The 20,122-nt window shown below is 40.9% G+C and overlaps 1 pseudogene; it reads right to left on the reverse strand.

Annotated features, from left to right (window-relative positions):
• Positions 1-16,670: 16,670 nt before the first annotated feature.
• LOC131767267 (small ribosomal subunit protein uS2 pseudogene) lies at positions 16,671-17,510 on the reverse strand (annotated as a pseudogene).
• Between the last annotated feature and the right edge of the window lie 2,612 nt (positions 17,511-20,122).

A 20,122-nucleotide genomic window follows, 5' to 3' on the forward strand; every position in this document is an offset into this window, starting at 1 on the left:
TTAATCTGATAAACGGCTTCCTGCTAAGGTGGTAGGGTGAGCTGAAGATCTGCTGAATTGCCCTACAGAGTGGCAGGTGGGAGACTCCGGTGCCTTTGCCCATGGAATCGCTCTAGGACTATGATCTGAAAGGATGAGGGCTTTGGGGTTGTTCAGCTCTAGGTAGGAGTCCTGGCTCTGCCTCTTGCTAACAGTATCACCTTAAGTTGTCTGACCTTCAGTTTCCTCATCAGTAAAATGTGGGTAAGAGCGCACTGAAGGGGGGATGTTGTTGTGACTATTAAGTGAGCTAATGTGGGAAATGTGTGCCTAGCACCTGTGTTGTACATTGTACACAACCGAGTAAAAGGCAGCTGTTGTCTCCATGAGGGGAGTGAGCAGACCTCCAGGAGAGCTGTTTCTGCATTGAGTAGTTTTTGTGTCCCCTCCCCCAAATCCACAACAAAGTCAATCATTTATTCATTTGTTCAGAAAATGTCTTCCAAACACTCACTGTGTCAGTGGCTGGGGCAAACATATACAAGACAGGCAGTGTCCTTGCCCATATGGAGCTCACAGTTGGGCTGGAACCATGTGGCAGAGAAATATCTAGTACAGTCATAGAGGGGGCAGAATCTGGGAATCTAATCCTCACCAGTGGGGTCTGTCAGAGTCAGGCCTCCTCTCCAGGTGTAACAGATTCTTATTATGGAGTGGTGGAGCACACCCCTTCCTTGGTGGAGACAGTAAAGGCTGGGCTGCCAGACTGCTGAGAGGAGGGAGTTGGGGGGTCTCCAAGGTGGACCTGGGGGAGCTTCCTATCTGGTGTTGGCAAAAACCTTTGGCAGAGACAGACCAATGCCAAAAAAAAAAAAAGTATAATTTATTTGTTATCTGAGACATTAGTGTTAGGAGTTGCCATATTTGCCAGGGATAGTAAATGTGCCAGGGATAGTAAATGTACCAGGGACCTGTTCCAGCTCCCAGCCCACTGACTCACAGGTCACCTTGATGTTGGGCGGATCAGTGAGTGCTCTGGGCCTTTCCTGGGAGGCAGTAAGATGGGTGCCTGGGTCTAGGCATGGAACTTGGCGAAAGGGCTCATTGCTAATCTGCTTGGTAGGAAGTCTAAGGTACAGCTGTCCTGGGGATTAGGTAGGGTGTAGGCACAGAGTTCACCCCTCTGGGCTTTCCAGGATCTTCCATGATTCAGCCCCTTCCCATCCCATTCAACCCCATTATCCTGCTTGTTCCTCAACAGCCAACACCTACACCAAGCTAGCAACTCATGAGTCTCCAAGCGCATAGAAAGTCAGTCCCACTTCATTGATTTGTTTGCAGTTGGATCCCTACTGCTTCGCTTTTTAGCCATAGCTAGATCATCTCTCAAGCCCAGCTCTCATTCTCCCTCCTCCAGAAAGCTTTCCTTAACTTCTTCTACAGCACATGCTGACCTTTCTCCTTGTGGACCTCCCCATTTTAGTGACTATTCATTAATTATCTCGTTCATTAATTTATTCAGTGTATTGGCAAGTCTTGCCCATTCTCTATGAAAAATACTTCCCCAATCCATCTAGTTCTCTCCTTCTCTACTGCTCCCACCCTAGTCACCTCTTGCTTGGATTATTAAATAACCCTTGTAACTGGTCTCCTTGCTCTTGCTCTGCTTCTCTCCAACCTTTCCATACTCTGTGGAGCATCCAGCGATCTTTTGTAAAGGTAAATTAGCTCCTGTCACTCCCCTGCTTACAATCTTCTAGTAGCTACCCAAACTCCTCACCACAGCCCACAAGGCTCTGCTAATCTGGCACTTGAGTGCCTTCCCAGCCTTTTCTCATCCTGTCATTCCTCTTGCTCATTCTGCTTCGGGCACCTCAGCCTTCTCTCTGTTCCCCCAAAAGGCCAAACCACTACCACTCCCTCAAGATCTTTGCACTTTCTGGGCCTTTTGTCTAGAATGTTCTCAGTTCCTCAATGTCTACCTGCTTCTCATCTCTCAGCATTCTGTTTGACTGTGGTCTCCTTAGTGAGATATTTCCTGACCACCCTATCTAAAGTAGTTCCTGCCCTCCTCAAGTCACACTTTATCTCATTACACTATTTCCTTTATATCATTAACATTTTCTGAACTTACCTGTTTTCTTTATATTGTCTGCTTCTTACCAGTAGAGAGGAAGACAATACCTGTCTTGTTCACTGCTCTATCCTCAAGAGTTTAGAATAGTGCTTAACACGTACAAAACCAAAAAATAGTGTTTAAAAATTTATTATGTGGGTATTAAATATCTTCTTTGTGTGAAGCACTGAAAATCAATAATTACTACCATTGATCAGAGGTACAAATGCCTATCCTTAAAACAGGGTTTCTCAAGGGTGGTCCACAAACTGGTGATCTATCAAGGAGTTTGCAAGTGATTTGATGGTTTTAGAGGAAAAACTGATGGAACAATTTTGTTCACATACACTTAACTAATCTAAAATGAAAGATTAGTTAAGATTTCCACAGAAATTCTATTACTTTAAAAAAAATAATTAATTTATTTATGGCTGTGTTGCGTCTTCGTTTCTGTGTGAGGGCTTTCTCTAGTTGTGGCAAGCGGGGGCCACTCTTCATCGCGGTGCACGGGCCTCTCACTGTCACGGCCTCACTTCACAGGCTCCAGACGTGCAGGCTCAGTAATTGTGGCTCACGGGCCCAGTTGCTCCGCGGCATGTGGTATCTTCCCAGACCAGGGCTTGAACCTGTGTCCCCTGCATTGGCAGGCGGCTTCTCAACCACTGCACCACCAGGGAAGCCCTATTACTTTCTTAATAATTGTTTCATCATATTCACTGTAAGGACTGCATTGGTCAGTTCATCATAGCTAATTTCAGTTATCAATTATAGATTATTTTAGATAATGTGTTTCATATCAGGACAGTGTTAAAATTCTTAATTGAAAAAATCTACATTTTTGTTGTTACTCTTGTGTTGCATTAAATTTCTCATGATTCCAAAATAGTTCATTGAAGAATAAAATGAATGATTAAGATAATATTATCAACAGTGCAATACAGGATAACTCTGTAAGTGTAAATATTGAATATGGCCCTAGTATGAATATATACCATGAATCTGTATGAGCTAGGACAAAATAATTTATAGGAGTGTTGATTTGGCACAGTAGCTGAAAATGAGAAGTTCAAATAAGAAATATAGTGCTGAATGTTTGAGAAGTGGACTTTATTATAATGGTCCCTAAGGATATTGTTCCTATAGGACTTTGTCCTATAGTGGCACAAAGCCATCAAATTTTGACAGTTTTTTTTTTTTTTTTGGCTACTCCACGTGCCTTGCAGGATCTCAGTTCCCCACCCAGAGACTGAACCTGGACCATGGCAGTGAAAGCCCGGAATCCTAACTGCTAGGCCGCCAGGGAACTCCCCACAATTTTTAAACAAAGTATGGTTATGTCTCTGGCAAAGCAAATTATATTTTCCTGAGTAAGTATAAGAAACTGATTAATTTTGTCAGTAAAGGTAGGGAGGAGACCAAAACTACAAAAATATTGTTCAAAGTTGTACTTCTTAGAGCAAAATCATATACAAGTCATATTGCTGTGAAGACACCTGAATAACCAGCTGAAGCTGAGCTAATGATAAGTATTGGGCTTGGAGAGAAAGCAGAACAAGCTTTGGGCACAATTTTTTTTATCAAGAGATCCTTCTGAAAGTAAGTAAAGAAAACAGTTAGATGTGGAACCTGACTTACGGCTCAAGTCAGTCCTCACTGATCTGACTATATAGACACTTTGGTGAAAAGTTGAAAATTTTTATCTTTCTCACTGTTTGGGGATAATTATTAATTTGAAAAGTATTATGTTTTGTTTATAATTTTAAATATTGAAGTGGGTTTCCAACTAAATGTGGTAGACTGAACACATGTGTTTACTTTCCACTACTTCCTCAAAATTGTTAGTAAATGGATTTTTAAAAAAGCATAAGTGGACTTCTGCTTTAATCTATGATGGAGTAATAGGGGCCACATTTACCCTGCCACTGGAAACAACTAGAAACTGTACAAAATGTATGAAACACCTGTTTTCTGATGTTGGACTAGACGTAGTACAGGACTGTGATCTTTAAGGGAAGAGAGACAAATGAGGTGAGCTCTATCATCACTTAGGCTTTTACTTGGAAGTACATTCTGGATCAAGTAAAGTGTGCATATTATAAACCCCAGAGCAACCACATGCACACAAAAAACACAAAAAACAAAAAACCCAAAGACAAAAACCCAGAGAGCTATAGCTAATAAGTCAGTATTGGAGATAAATTGGAGTACTAAAAATACTCAATACAAAATTAGACAAGCAAAAAGGGAAAAGAGATAGGACAAAATATGAAGATGGTAGACTTAAGCCCAACCATATTAATAATTGTTATCAAATATAAAGGTTCTAAACACCCCAATTATAAAGCAAAGATAGTCAGACCAACTGGATAAAAAAGCAAAACCCAACTATGCACTTTCTAGAGGGAATCTAAATATAAATACACAGATTAAAAGTAAAAGGATGGAAAAGTAATACCATGCAAATACCAATCATAAAAAAGCTGGCATGACTATATTAATATCAAAGGGTGTCTTAGAACAAGAAATTTCATATGGGATAAAGAAGGTCATTTCATAGTAGTTGAGAGTACAATTCATCAGGAGGACATAAAAATTCTAAATGTGTGTACATCCAATAACAGAGCTTCAAAATACATGGCAACAAAAACTAATAAAGAAATTAACAAACCCACTATTATTGTTAGAGATTTCAGCATTCCTTCTTCAGTAACTAACAGGACAAACTGACAATATCAGTAGGGATATGGAAGATAATAATACTATCAACCAACATGACCTAATTGACATTTATAGAACACTCTAGCCAACAGTAGCATTAGGCCATATTATGAGTCAGAACAAGTCTCAATAAATGTAAAACAATTAAAATCATATAGAGTATGTTTTCTAATAAGAATGAAATGAAATTAAAAATCAATAACAAAGATATTTGGTAAAAACAGTGCACCTCTAAATAACATAATGGTCAAATTAGAAATCATAAAGGAAACTTTAAAATATTTTGAATAAAGGTGAAGAAACTTTTCAGAATTCATGGGATACAGCTCAGGCAGTGCTCAGAAGCTAATTAATAGCTTAGAAAAGAAGAAAGTTCTCTTATCAGTGATTGAGGCTTTTACCTTAAGAAGCTAGCAGAAGAGGAGCAATTTGAGTCCAAAGGAAGTAGAAGGAAGGAAATAATAAAGATCAGAAAACAGAAAAATAGAGGGCTTCCCTCATGGTGCAGTGGTTAAGAAACCGCCTGCCAATGCAGGGGACATGGGTTCAAGCCCTGGTCTGGGAAGATCCCACATGCTGTGGAGCAACTAAGCCCATGCGCCACAACAACTGAGCCTGCGCTCTGGAGTCCATGAGCCACAACTACTGAGCCCATGTGCTGCAACTACTGAAGCCCACGCTCCTGGAGCCTGTGCTCTGCAACAAGAGAAGCCACCACAATGAGAAGCCTGCACACTGCAATGCTTGCTGCAACTAGAGAAAGCCCGCACGCAGCGATGAAGACCCAAGGCAACCAAAAATTTAAAAAAAAGTAAAATAGAGAAAATCAATGAAATGAAAGATTTAGATTTTTTAAATCAATAAAGTTGACAACATCTGAATAGAAAGATCAAGAAAAAAAAGACATAAATTGTCAGTATCTGGGAAAAGAAAACACTACTAAAATCCTACATTAATTAAGGGGATAATAAAAAGATATTATGAATAACTGCAAATACATTTGAAAACTTAGATGAAATGGAAAAATTCCTTGCAAGACACAATTTTCCAATAGTGACTCAAGAAGAAACATTTCTGAATATCCATATGTCAATAAAAGTGATTAAAGTCATATTAAGAAATGTTTTCACAAAGAAAATTCCTGGGCCCAGATGGTATTATTGGTGAATTATGTCAAACATTTAAGGAAGAGATAATACCGATCCTTTAGCCCTGAAGAACTTTCAGGAAATAGAATTGGATAGTATACTTTCCAGTTCATTTTATGAGGCTGATATTAAACCAGACAAAGACATTACAAGAAAAAAATTATAAACCAATATCCATCAGGAACAGGGAAATATCCTTAAACTATTAGCAAAATGAATGCAGCAATATACTAACAGGTAAATATGTCATGATTCAGTAGGGCTTATCCCAGGAATGCAAGGTTAATTTAACATTTAAATATCAAAAATTGGGGGCTTCCCTGGTGGCACAGTGGTTGAGAGTCCGCCTGCCGATGCAGGGGACACAGGTTCGTGCCCCGGTCCAGGAGGATCCCACATGCTGCGGAGCAGCTGGGCCCCCGAGCCATGGCCGCTGAACCTGTGCGTCCGGAGCCTGTGCTCTGCAACGGGAGAGGCCACAACAGTGAGATTCCCGTGTACAGCAAAAAAAATAAAATAAAATAAAATAAAAAAAATAAAAAAAAATAAAATAAAATAAAATAAAGTCATATTAAGAAATGTTTTCACAAAGAAAATTCCTGGGCCCAGATGGTATTATTGGTGAATTATGTCAAACATTTAAGGAAGAGATAATACCGATCCTTTAGCCCTGAAGAACTTTCAGGAAATAGAATTGGATAGTATACTTTCCAGTTCATTTTATGAGGTTGATATTAAACCAGACAAAGACATTACAAGAAAAAAATTATAAACCAATATCCATCAGGAACAGGGAAATATCCTTAAACTATTAGCAAAATGAATGCAGCAATATACTAACAGGTAAATATGTCATGATTCAGTAGGGCTTATCCCAGGAATGCAAGGTTAATTTAACATTTAAATATCAAAAATTGGGGGCTTCCCTGGTGGCACAGTGGTTAAGAATCCACCTGCCAATGCAGGGGACACGGGTTCGATCCCTGCTCCGGGAAGATCCCACATGCCACAGAGCAACTAAGCCCGTGCGCTACAACTACTGAGCCTGGCTCTAGAGCCTGCGAGCCACAACTACCAAGACTGCATCCTGCAACAACTGAAGCCCACGCACCTAGAGCCTACGCTCCACAACAAGAGAAGCCACCACAATGAGAAGCCCACGCACCACAACAAAGAGTAGCCCTCGCTTGCCGCAACTAGAGGAAACCCATGCACAGCAAGGAAGACCCAACAGATCCAAAAATAAATAAATAAAATAAATAAATTTTAAAAAAAATTTTAAAAAATCAGTAAGTGTAATTTAAAACATTAGAAGTGAAGAAAAGATATCTTTATAGATATGCATTGAAAGCCTTTGGCAAAATTCAACACCCACTTTTGAAAACCTTCCAGTAAACTATGAGTACCAGGGAACTTCTTCAACTTGATAAAGGCCTTCCATGAAAACCTACATTTTTTTTTCAGTTTAAAAAAATTTTTTAAATTTATTTTTAATTAATTTTTATTGGAGGATAGTTGCTTCACAATGTTGTGTTAGCTTCTACTGCACAGCAAAATGAATCAGCCATATACATACACATATCCCCTCCCTTTTGGATCTCCCTCCCATTTAGGACACCACAGTGCATTAAGTAGAGTTCCCTGTGCTATACAGTATGTTTCCCTCAGTTGTCTGTTTTATGCACAGTATCAGTAGTGTATATGTGTCAATCCCACCTCCCCAATCCCTCCCATCTGAAAACCTACATCTTATTCTTAACGGGGAAAGACTATTTTCCCTCTAAGATCTAAGGATGTCTGCTTTCACCACTTTTTCTTTCACCACTTATTTTTAATATTGTTGCGAAGGTCCTAGCTAGGGCAATAAGGCAAGACATACAGGTTGGCAAAGAAGAAGTAAAATAATATTTATTTGCAGATGACATGATTGGGTATGTGGAAAATCCTAAAATTCTACAGAAAAGCTACTAGAACTAATAAGTAGGTTGGCAAGTTCACAGGATACAAGGGCAATATATATAAAATTTTTTTTCTCTATACCAGCAATGAACAATTGGAAATGCAATTTAAAAAATACTGCTTACTATAATAACATAAAAAACACCTGAGGTGGGGGCAGTTGTGTGTATGTGGGGGTGGGGAGGCATATGGGAACTCTCTGTACTTGGATTTTGCCATGAACCTAAAACTGCTCTAAAAAATAAAGTTTATGTTTTAAAAAACACACGTGAAGTACTCAGGGACATATTTTACAAGATTTATGTGAGACTTGTACACTAAAAAGTACAAAACATTGCTAAGATAAATGAAAGGAGACCTAAATAAATGGAGAGGTATGCCATGTTCATGAACTGGAAGACTTAATATTGTTAAGATATCAGTTTCTCCAAATTGACCTGTAGATTCAATGCAATCACAATCAAGCTGATTCTAAAATTTATAAGGGGGCTTCCCTGGTGGCGCAGTGGTTGAGACTCCGCCTGCCGATGCAGGGGACACGGGTTCGTGCCCCGGTCTGGGAAGATCCCACATGCCGCGGAGCGGCTAGGCCCGTGAGCCATGGCCGCTGAGCCTTAGGCCCGTGAGCCATGGCCGCTGAGCCTGCGCATCCGGAGCCTGTGCTCCGCAACGGGAGAGGCCACAACAGTGAGAGGCCCGCGTACCGCAAAAAAATAAAAAAAAAATAAAAAATAAAATTTATAGGGTAATGCAGAAGACCTAGAATGGCCAAAACAATTTTGAAAAGAGCAAAGTTAGAAGGAAGTCTTACACTACTTAATTTGAAGACTTACTATAAAGTTACAGTTATCAAGACATTCTAGGTATTGGCATAAGGATAGATATATTGGTTAACAGAAGATAATAGAGAGTCCAGATATAGACCCAAACACATATAGTCAATTGATTTTTGACAAAGCATCTGAGGTATTTCAATGGGGAAAAGGAAAATCTTTTCAAGAAATGATACTGGATCAACTGGATAGCTATATGGAAATAAAGAACCTCATCCCTTACCTCACACCATGCACAAAAAGTAACTGAAATGGATCCCAGACCTAAACAGAAAAGCTAAAATTATAAAGCTTCTAGAAGAAAACTTAGAAAAATTTCACAACTTTGGAGTAGGCAAGGATTTCTTCAATAGGACACAAAAACCACAAATGAAAAGAAAATTGAAATTTAACTTCATCAAAATTTAAAGAACCCAGGTGAACTAGCCCAAGGAAGAAGCAAATGTAATTACAGAGATGATGAAAGGAGCTCCTAAGATATGGCTGTGCAGCAGAACTAGAGTCATCCAGTCTAGATTGGAGCAGAAAGGCTCTGGGAAAGGTGAGTTCAAGGGATTGATAAACTTTTGATGTGTTTAAGTAGAAGGAGTGGAGATGAACAGGATGGAGAGTTTGGTGATAGATTAGTGGAGAGGCATAGAAACTAAGAAAAGTAATAAGACCAGTATTAATTCTTGTTACTAGTTGTATAAGAAGGAAAGAGAAATATAGCATACTGAAGGGCTTGCCTGTAATAGCATTACAGATGATAATAATGTAAACATTGAATATTAATCTAATTAGAAATGATATTGAAAGGATGGAAGAGGGAAAATGTGGAGTGTCACAGGTATGTGGTGGTTTCCAGTAGTGGTAAAAGAGACTTAAGTCCTTATCTTCTATAAGCATATTAGTTGAATATATAGAGTAGGAAGGGCAGGGAAGGGAATGAAGAGGGTGGCTGTTTTTCATAATAAGTCTTGTAGAGTTTTTTGAGTTGTTGAACTATGTGCATATGAACATGATTTGAAGCCTGGTATTGCCACTTACTAGCTGTGTGACCTTGGCAAGTCACTTAACCTCTGTGTTGCTCGGTTACATATTTTGTTGCAAATTGGTGTAATAATGTACTTTCCTCAGAAAGCTGTTTTTAGAGTGAACTAATTTAATCCATGTAAAATACTTGGACTAGTGTCCAGTACAAAGTAACTGCTGTGAGTTACTGTTATACTTATGTATAGGCATTTGAAAAGTATTAAAATGAAAATAAAAACAAAAACTGTGCTGAATCTTAAAAGGTTTTACCTAATATTGGTGGCCTTTATGTATTTACCTAATATTGGTGGTCTCTGTGTCTTTATGTCCCATTAAATCAATAACCCTGTAAGGAATATATTTTATTATTCTCCATTAAAAATTTATTTATTTATTTAGGCCGTGCCAGGTCTTAGTTGTGGCACGCAGACCCTTAGTTGTGGCACGTGGGATTTAGTTCCCTGACCAGGGATTAGAACCCGGGCCCCCTGCATTGGGAGCACGGAGTCTTACCCACTGGACCAACAGGGAAGTCCCTAGTCTCCATTTTTTTTTTTTTTTTTTTTTTGTGGTACGCGGGCCTCTCACTGCTGTGGCCTCTCCCGCTGTGGGGCACAGGCTCCCGACGCACAGGCTCAGCGGCCATGGCTCACGGGCCCAGCCACTCCGCAGCACGTGGGATCCTCCCGGACCGGGGCACGAACCCGTGACCCCTGCATCAGCAGGTGGACTCTCAACCACTGCGCCACCAGGGAAGCCCCTAGTCTCCCTTTTTAAATAAGTTGAGGCTCAGGGAAGTTAAACATCTGCCCAAGATCAACCAGCTAGTTATTGCCAATTGCCTTAATGTCAAGATTTCAGCTGGGCCAGTCTGGCCACAGATCCCAGCCTTTTCCCATTTGCCTCCTGTGCTCATGGTTTACTGAATGTTTCACAGCCCAAGCTAGATCATAAGCTCCTGTGGGGAGTGAGGGAGTGAGCAGGGTGTAGTCCTACATGCCTAGTGGAGAAATTGCACAGGGCATCATGGAAGAGACTCAGTGAGTACCTGATGGGAAGGCCTGGCCCATGGTAAGTGCTGAACAAATATTTGTTGAATGAATGAATGAGTGTGCAGGGTTCTGAAGCCCTGGGCAGATGTTAAGATGCTCCCCAGGAATGCAGACTGAGGAGGGTGGGTGGGAAATGAGGAAACAGCTTCAGGGGAGACTCTAGAAGCTCCACGCTGCTTTGTAAGGCCTGCCCACCCCCATCCCAGGGCCTGGAGCTGAACAAGCTGAAGACTGAGTGTGACTGCATTTACCCAGCCAGTGATTTCCATACATTCCTAAAAAATTAACCCAGAAACCCTCACAGATCCTCGTATTAATGCTAACTTATTTCTCCCCCGCCAAATGACCCAGAACCCTACTTATGTAGATATCCTTGCTTCTGTCACCAACATGAGCAAGCTGGCTTTCTTGGTGTGTCACTTTCCACAAAACAACTCAAGGCTTTAATCACGGAGAAAACAAAGTTGTGATAGGTGTGTTTGTTGGTTTTATTGAGTTGAACCTCACAGAAATGGGTTAGAAAGGTCTTAAGTACTAGCTTCCTCTCCCACTTAGTGAATATTCCTTCTCTGTTCTAGAGTTCTTACCCTGAGAAACTTCTTTTATTTTTAAAGCTGTACATATTTTAAATTTATTTATTTACTTTTGGCTGTGTTGGGTCTTCGTTTCTGTGCGAGGGCTGTCTCTAGTTGCGGCGAGCAGGGGCTACTCTTCATTGCGATGCCCGGGCTTCTCATTGCAGTGGCTTCTCTTGTGGAGCACAGGCTTCAGTAGTTGTGGCACGTGGGCTCCAGGCGCGTGGGCTTCAGTAGTTGTGGTGCACGGGCTTAGTTGCTCTGAGACATGTGGGATCTTCCTGGACCAGGGATCAAACCCCTGGTCCCTGCACTGGCAGGCGGGTTCTTAACCACTGCGCCACCAGGGAAGACCCTCCTGAGAAACTTCTAATGCAACTGAGTAGTTTTCCCAAACTCTAAAAAGCCAAGGGCTGCTCAGTGGCGCCATGATCTTTTACCTCTAATCAAGCTTGGAGGCTTCAAACAAAAATTTCTGAGCCTTAAAACCAAATTGTTCTGACTCAAACCCAAACCCAGTCCACAAGTTCAGCTCTCCTGTGGTAATGACCCTTGTTCTACAACGGAAGTGGGGGCGGAGGTGGAGGAATCTCAGTTTAGCTCACCCAGACAGGGTGGCTGCCCTGATACCAGGTGGGTTTTGATCGAAAGAGTTTTGAGTTCCTCTCTCTCTTCAAAGCTCATTGGGCTTTTTTGTTGCCATAGACTAGGAGTTTGAGACCTGGTTTCTAGCAATCACTCTGCTAAAAGTTGCTTGAACTCATGTCAGGTCTTAGTTTGTGCTTTTTTACAGTAAGGGATTTAGACCAGCCCAGTGATTTTCAAACTCTTTCCCCTAGTTGCAAGCCTCTTTGTACAAAGGAAATCTGTCTGGATGCCCAATACGGAAAAGAGGTAGAACTGCTTGACCTGAAGGTGGACTCTCTCCCCCATCATGTGACCATACTGCATGTGGTTTTAAAATTGTTTTAATTTTTTTCCCCGAAGATGGATAATATGTTAATAGGACAATGGGAGAAAGACAAGAAAGAGGTAATGATGAGGGAGGGAGGGAGTTAACAGATCATTGGCTATGCTACCATATAAAAAATGGAGATAAAAGGTTTGTTTTTTAAAATAATTTTATTTTTGGACATTAGATTTTTTTCATTCAATAGACAGCCTCAAGCATACAGATTTTTCCTTTATTGAATTAGTGACTTATGATAAATTTCCACGCATGGACACAAATGGTAATGACTATGGATAAATGTTAATATTTCACAAGGGGCTATTTACCACAAACATGAGTACAGAGGTTTCCCACATCCTTGCCGCCAATGAACAATAGCATTTTATAAATTTATTTATTTATTTTTGGCTGCATTGGGTCTTCATTGCTGCGCACGGGCTTTCTCTAGTTGCAGAGAGTGAGAGGTACTCTTTGTTGCAGTGCACGGGTTTCTCATTGCAGTGGCTTCTCTTGTTGCGGAGCACGGGCTCTAAGTGTGGGCTTCAGTAGTTGTGGCACATGGGCTCAGTAGTTGTGGCTCGTGGCCTCCAGAGAACAGGCTCAGTAGTTATGGCACATGGGCCTAGTTGCTCTACGGCATGTGGGATCTTCCTGGACCAGGGCTCGAAGCCGTGTCCCCTGCGTTGGCAGGCGGATTCTTAACCACTGTGCCACCAGGGAAGTCCCGATAATAGGCATTAGAGAATATATTAGTACATGGTTTCTCTGAAATATCTTACAAATTATGACATGAAATTATATTGTTGTACGTATGCCAACTCAAAAGAATAACATTATAGTACCTTAAGTGGACACTGTCTTGGCTGTATGACCCTAGTAAGTCAGGGCTCGGATGGTCATCCAGGGACCTGGCTTTTCCTGCTCATCTAAATGATAACAGCTTTCATTACTACAACACTTCATTTTATGCTATCTTATTTCTGTGATAGGCCCTGTGAGTTTGGCTGGGTCAAGGGTCACCCAGAAAAAAACCAGCTTCCACTTTCTTTAATTATGCAAACTAGAGCTAGGTGACTGAGATCTTGCCTTTGGTCTGCAAGACATAGGGAGTTTTGCAAGACCTAGGGGAGTGCAGAATTTCCTGAAGATGTTGCAAGGTGGCTGGCTTTCTTCTGAAGTCATGCAATATTCTCCTTTGCTTTAGTTATGACTGCATGGGTGCTGAAAAACAAACTGAAAACTAGCACCTTGGAGTGGGCTTTTCTCCACAGGCCCCCCCAAGGCCCCCCCAGAGGCGAGGCCAGCCCATTTAGAGGGAAGGGCTTGGTGCCACTTCTTCCAACTAAAGGTACTGTGATCCAATTCCACCTCCTGGTTCCTTCACTGTTAATCAGTTTTCCAAAACACAAGTATTTTTGCTGAAGGTAAGAGACGCAAAGCTTGAAAATTTAGAAGAGAGCTAGATGGCTAAGATGTTACAAAAGTTCCTATTTTGCTAGTTTAATTTGGAAAAGGACACATGAATTCCCAAAGAAAACGAGCTTTATTGCAGAAGAACAAATTTCATCAGGGTATTTCATCAGCAGTCACACTGGGCATCCCTATACAGTCATTGCCCCGTATCCCTTAGCTCCAGGTTGTGCTGCAGTGAGAGGAGAACCTGGACATCAGAGGCCCCGGGAGCCAGTCCCAACCTCACTCAGGCTTTTCTAGGCACATTTCAGATGACAGTCACCCCTGCTCTCTACCCCACCCTCAGCCCAGCAGAGGTGGACTTCCAGATATCCTTCTTCTTTTTCTACCAGGGCTTATAATGTAAAGCTATTAAACATTTTCAAACTTCACAGTGGTATCACCTTCCTTGAGTCTAGGTAAATCTTTAAAGAATTGACCCTGTTCCCTAATGAGTAGGAAGATTACCTGGCTTTTGGACATGACCATAAGCAGAAGATGCTAACTAATACCTTAAAGGGACTCCACTAAATATACTAAGCCTGGTGGGGATTTTAAGTGTTTGAGAATCTGAAGGGAATGGAATTATTCAAAGGGCAAGATTTTTAAAAAGTCACCATTCTCTGAGTATAACAGCATATGAGTTAGTTCCTGAAGTATTTAAATAGAAAGTGAAACTGAATCATACTGTTTACTTTTCAGAGTAAAAGCTATTGAGAATTCAAATCTTCTTCCCTGAAAGAGCAACAGGGTTTTTGTAAAATATTTCTTCCCATTCTTTGAAATTTGGAGTTCATATGAAAACCTGGGGGTTATGCTTTATTGAAGGCAACACTTTACTTCAATAATGAAGAATGCCACGTGGTCAGGGAGTGGTGTCCTGGAGAGAAGACAGTGTAGGCTCTGAGGTGGCAGAGCACATGACTGAACCACAGATTGGGTCAGACACCAGAGGCCTAGGGAAGCAGCTGCTTAATCTTGTATAGGTTGAGAGCTTAGTAAATGGCAATATCAGTGTTTAGAGGGATCTCACGATACCTTTGGGAGTTAGTTTAGGTGAGCTGGAGCTCAGTGTGTATCAAGGGCCTAGAGAGATTATAGGAAAAGTTAGGGAAAGAATGGATACATAAGGGGGAAAAAAAAAGTATCTTTCTCAAGAAAATTAATTTTGTAGGTTTTTCATTTGTAGGGTGGTTTGGTCACTTTCCCTCCTATGTGCTTGAAAATACATTACTGCCCCAATAAAGTTCTAGTCCATTTAGCCTGCTCCAAACCCCAGTTGACCCCCTCTTCTTAATCAGAGTTTTCTCCAAATTCAGATATCTGTGTCTTAAAAAGAACACACCCTGGGTCTTACCCTGTCTCTGGGACTTTCTTCTTGAAGCTGCCCCTACCTGGGCCATTCCTCCCCCTTCCTATCTCTCTGACTTCTATCTCCACTTCATAGCTCCCCATCCATCATTCCATGCCTTCACAAATGTCCCCTCCTATCTCTGACCACCACAGCATACCCTGTGCTTTTTAGGCAGTATGAGCATATAATTTAATGTCTAAATCAGAATACTTTTGGAAGTAAAAGGGGGTACTTGTAATTAATAATGATGCCGAGCTTACAGTTATATACTAGGGACCCTCTCAGGCAAACCAGGATGGATGTTCCATTTCAGGGCATTTACTGTAGTCTTGCCTCTCCCATAGGCAGGCTGAAGATTCTGAGGGTAATGACTGTCTCGTCTTTGCATCCCTTCTCATGTCCAGTTATTAGTATATGTATATATATATTTTAAATTTATTAAATTTATTTATTTTTGGCTGCATTGGGTCTTCGTTGCTGCGTGTGGGCTTTTTCTAGTTGTGGTGAATGGGCGTTACTCTTTGTTGCGGTGCGTGGGCTTCTCATTGCGGTGGCTTCTCTTGTTGCAGAGCATGGGCTCTATGCACATGGGCTTCAGTAGTTGTGGCATGTGGGCTCAGTAGTTATGGCTTGTGGGCTCTAGAGCGCAGGCTCGGTAGTTGTGGTGCATGGGCTTAGTTGCTCCTCGGCATGGGCTTAGTTGCTCCTCGGCATGGGGGATCTTCTCGGTCCAGGGCTTGAACCCTTGTCCCCTGCGTTAGCAGGCGGATTCTTAACCACTGTGCCACCAGGGAAGCCCTGTTAGTATACTTTTTAAAAAATAAACTTTATAATTTTAGATTTACAGAAAGTGGCAAAGGTAGTATAGAGTTCTGTATATCCCTCACCCAATTTCCCCCCATCGTTTACATTTTGCATTTCCATGATACATTTGTTAAAACTAAGAAACTGCATTGGTTTATTACTGTTAATTAAACTTCAGACTTTATTTGGATTTCACCAGTTTTTCCATTAATGTCCTCTTTCTGTTCTGGTCCAGACCAGGATACCATACTGCATTTGGTTTACATGTCTCCCCTAGTCTGTGACAATTTTTCAGCCTTCCCTTTTCATGATAGTCTTGAGGGGTACTGGCAAAGTTTCCTGCAGAAATGTCCCCCAAACTTGACTTGTCTGTTTTCTCATGGTTAGGCTGAGGTTATGGGTTTGGGGGAAATATACCACAGAGGTGAAGTGCCCTTTTCATCATACGTATCAGGAGACACACGTTACGCACATGACATCACTGGGGATGTGAACCTGCATCACTTGGGGAATGTGTTTTTCCTTTCCCTATTCTGTTCACTGTGAACAAGTCACTAAGTTTACTCTCCTCTCAAAGGGTGGAAGAACCTCTAACTCTACCTTCTGGAAGGGATAGTATCTACATATAGTTTCATTCATTTATTTATTTCGAAACTGATTATTTTCTGGCAACCTTATCTCTGTTTTCTGTTGAACAGCCTGTGGAAGAACAGCTTAAGACCACCCAGTGGTTCCCACCCATTCAGTGTCCTGAGCAGTGGGAGCTGCAGGCCAGCCATCAGTGGCAGGCTGAGCACTCCAGTGTTCTTCAGATAGGCACAGAGGGCACATGCTTGCCTTCAGGCCAGCCTGTAATCTCAGGTTGAGCAGCAGTAAAGTCAGAAGCTGAAGCAGTTCATTCGCTTGGAAATCCTCCACGGTCACAGCCTTTTTAGCACGCCCTGCTCTTCCTTTTCAGTCCTTTCAGGATCTCTGTATAAGTAGAATCACACATGACCTCTCATGGGTGTTCATAGAAGCCTGCACAGAACTTCCTGGACCAGCCTCCACCACATCAGACCCACTGAGTGAGCTTCCTTGTCACTGCAGGGGATGACAGTGTCCACATAGCAAAAAGCGAGACTCTGAGTTACACAGAGTGATGGGAGACAGGCTAACATAGAGGCTGCCTGTCAGCCCTGGGGTGATATCCACCAGAATGAGGCTTCTGGAAGGCTGTCTGGATCTGATTAGGGAAGGTTCCAGGAGTGAAGCACCAAGCAACAGGAGTTGTTCCAGTGGCAGCAGCAAACTTCAGCAGAGGCTGCTGGCCAGTATCCCTGGAGGATGACACTGACATCAACCAGGTTTTTCATGGCAACAATGGCATGAACTGCCAGTGGAAGCTTCTCCTGAGTCCTCTTTAGATTTATGATACAGATGCCATCATTTTTCCTTTTGTAGATGAAATGTTCCACTTGGAACTCAAGGTTGGTCCCACCTAAGTGGGTTCCCGCTGCAAGGAATTTGAGGACATCCTCCTTTCATTTGCAGGACATCAAGAACTGTGGACATCATGAAAATTCCCCTTTGTTACGGGAACGGAGGACAATGCCATATGGATCCCTCTCTGGGTAGTGCAGAAGGGCTCTACATATATCACTTGGAGTGCTTCTGTAAGGAAGATGTGTCTCTTCTACCTAATTTATTTTTCAATCACTTATATCAGTATGTGTATTTATTTTATACTTTGGGTCATAATTCCATACTATATTGTTATTTATTTTATTGCTGAAATTGTCACGGCCTTGGCCAGTGGATGCTTTCAGGTTGGTTCCTGTGTCCCTTTGACATAGTTCATTTTGTTTTTTGAGCACTTGCTTAACCTTATGGTACTATAAGGTGCTCCAGACTTATCTTGTATCTTCTCTGCCCCAGCCCTAGAACTAGCTATTTTCCCAAGGATCTCTGGTTCCTTTTATGACATTTAGTTCCTTTAACGACATTTAGTTCCTTTAACGACATTTAGAAATCAAGATCTAGCACAGTTCTCTGAGCTAAACTGAAGTCTGCTCAAGTCCTCTCAAGTTAACATAAACCTGGCAGGAGTGTGAGGGAGGCAGATGCAGCACCCAGAAAAGCTGCTGGCCCCACAGTGACCTTGTGGCAGAAGCAATAGTGGTCCACTTGGGCATCAGTCCATTTGGCTTCCTAATGTTTCTAGTGAGCTACTGGCCCTTCACTTGAGGTCCTAGACCTGCAGGGTGTGGGAGATAACTAAAGCGGTGTTTCTGGGCACAGGGAGGGGAGCAGTGGGATACTGCAGCTTCTTCCCCTCTTTATCCTGGAGAGTTGTCAGTAACAGGTCAGAGGGAGGGGACCTCCCTGTCATCTGTAATTTTTAAAAAATTTATTATTAATTTAAAATATTGAGGTACATATGATGTTTATTTTGCAATTTGAGGTTTATTTGAGTTAACACACTTATAAAAATAGTTGCGTTTAAATGCATAGGAAAATGTGTTCATAAATCATAGTATTCCAGTGGAGTTATAATTATTTTGCACAGTATAGAGTAAGTTCTCATAAATAATATAGAGAGCAAATTATATTATTTAGTAATGTGAAATGTTAATTCACTTTATTTTAAATTGTAGTTTATTTACAATATTGGTTTCAGGTGTACAACATAGTGATTCAATATTTTTATAGATTAATTATACTCCATTTAAAGTTATTATAAAATAATGGCTGTATTTCCTGGTGCTGTACAATAAGTCCTTGTAGCTTATTTTATACATAATAGTAGTTTGTACCAGCTAATCCCCTGCCCTTACCTTGCCCCTCCTGCCTTCCCTCTCCCCACTGGTAACCACTAGTTTGTTCTCTATATCTGTGGGTCTGTTTCTCTTTTGTTATATACATTTGTTTTATTTTTTAGATTCCACATGTAAGTGATAACATACAGTATTTGTATTTCTCTGACTTATTTCACTAAGCATAATACTCTATAGGTCCATCCACTTTGTTGCAAATTGAAGAATTTCATTCTATTTTATGGATGAGTAATATTCCATTGTATATATACACACTATATCTTTTTTTTGCGTTCATCTGTTGATGAACACTTAGGTTGCTTGGCTATTGTAAATGATGCTCCTGTGAACATTGGGGTGCGTGTATCTTTTCAAATTAGTGTTTCCATTCTCCTCGGATATATACTCAGGAGTGGAATTACAGGATCATATGGCATTTCTATTTTCAGTTTTTTTGGAAACCTCCACACTGTTTTCCATAGCGGCTGCATCAATTTACATTCCCACCAACAATGTACAAGGGTTCCCTTTTCTGAACATCCTCACCAACATTTGTTATTTGTAGACTTTTTGATGATAGCCATTCTGACAGGTGTGAGGTGATACCTTATTGTGGTTTTGGTTTGCATTTCTCTGATTATTAATGACGTTGAGTATCCTTTCATGTGCTTGTTGGCCATCTGTATGTCTCTGTAAAAATGTCTCTTCAGATCCTCTACCCATTTTAAAATAATTTTTTTTTGCTATTGAGTTGTATGACGACTTAATATATTTTGGATATTAACCCCATATCTGATATATGATTTGCAAATATTTTCTCCCATTCAGTAGGTTGTCTTTTCATTTTGTTGATCGTTTCCTTTGTTGTGCCAAAGCTTTTAAGTTTAATTAGGTCCCATTTGTTTATTTTTGCTTTTGTTTCCTTTGCCTCATGAAACACATCCCCCCAAAAAAATTGCTATGATTTATGTCAGAGTGTCTGCCTATGATTTCTTCTAGGAGCTTTATGGTTTCAGGTCTCACATTTAGGACTTTAACCGATGTTGAGCTTATTTTTGTATATGGTGTGAGAAAATGTTCTAATTTCATTCTTTTACACGTAGCTGTCCAGTTTTCCCAGCACCACTTATTGAAGACATTGTCTTTTGTCTTTTCTCCATTGTATATTCTTGCCTCCTTTGTTGTAGATTAACTGAACATAGGTACATAGGTTTATTCCTGGATCTCTATGCTGTTCCATTGATCTATGTGTCTGTTTCTGTGCCAGTACCATACTGTGTTTTTCTTTTTTTAACATCTTTATTGGAGTATAATTGCTTTACAATGGTGTGTTAGTTCCTGCTTTATAACAAAGTGAATCAGCTATACATA

Source organism: Kogia breviceps, chromosome 1 (assembly GCF_026419965.1).
Source record: "Kogia breviceps isolate mKogBre1 chromosome 1, mKogBre1 haplotype 1, whole genome shotgun sequence".
In the NCBI taxonomy this organism is placed as follows: domain Eukaryota; kingdom Metazoa; phylum Chordata; class Mammalia; order Artiodactyla; family Physeteridae; genus Kogia; species Kogia breviceps.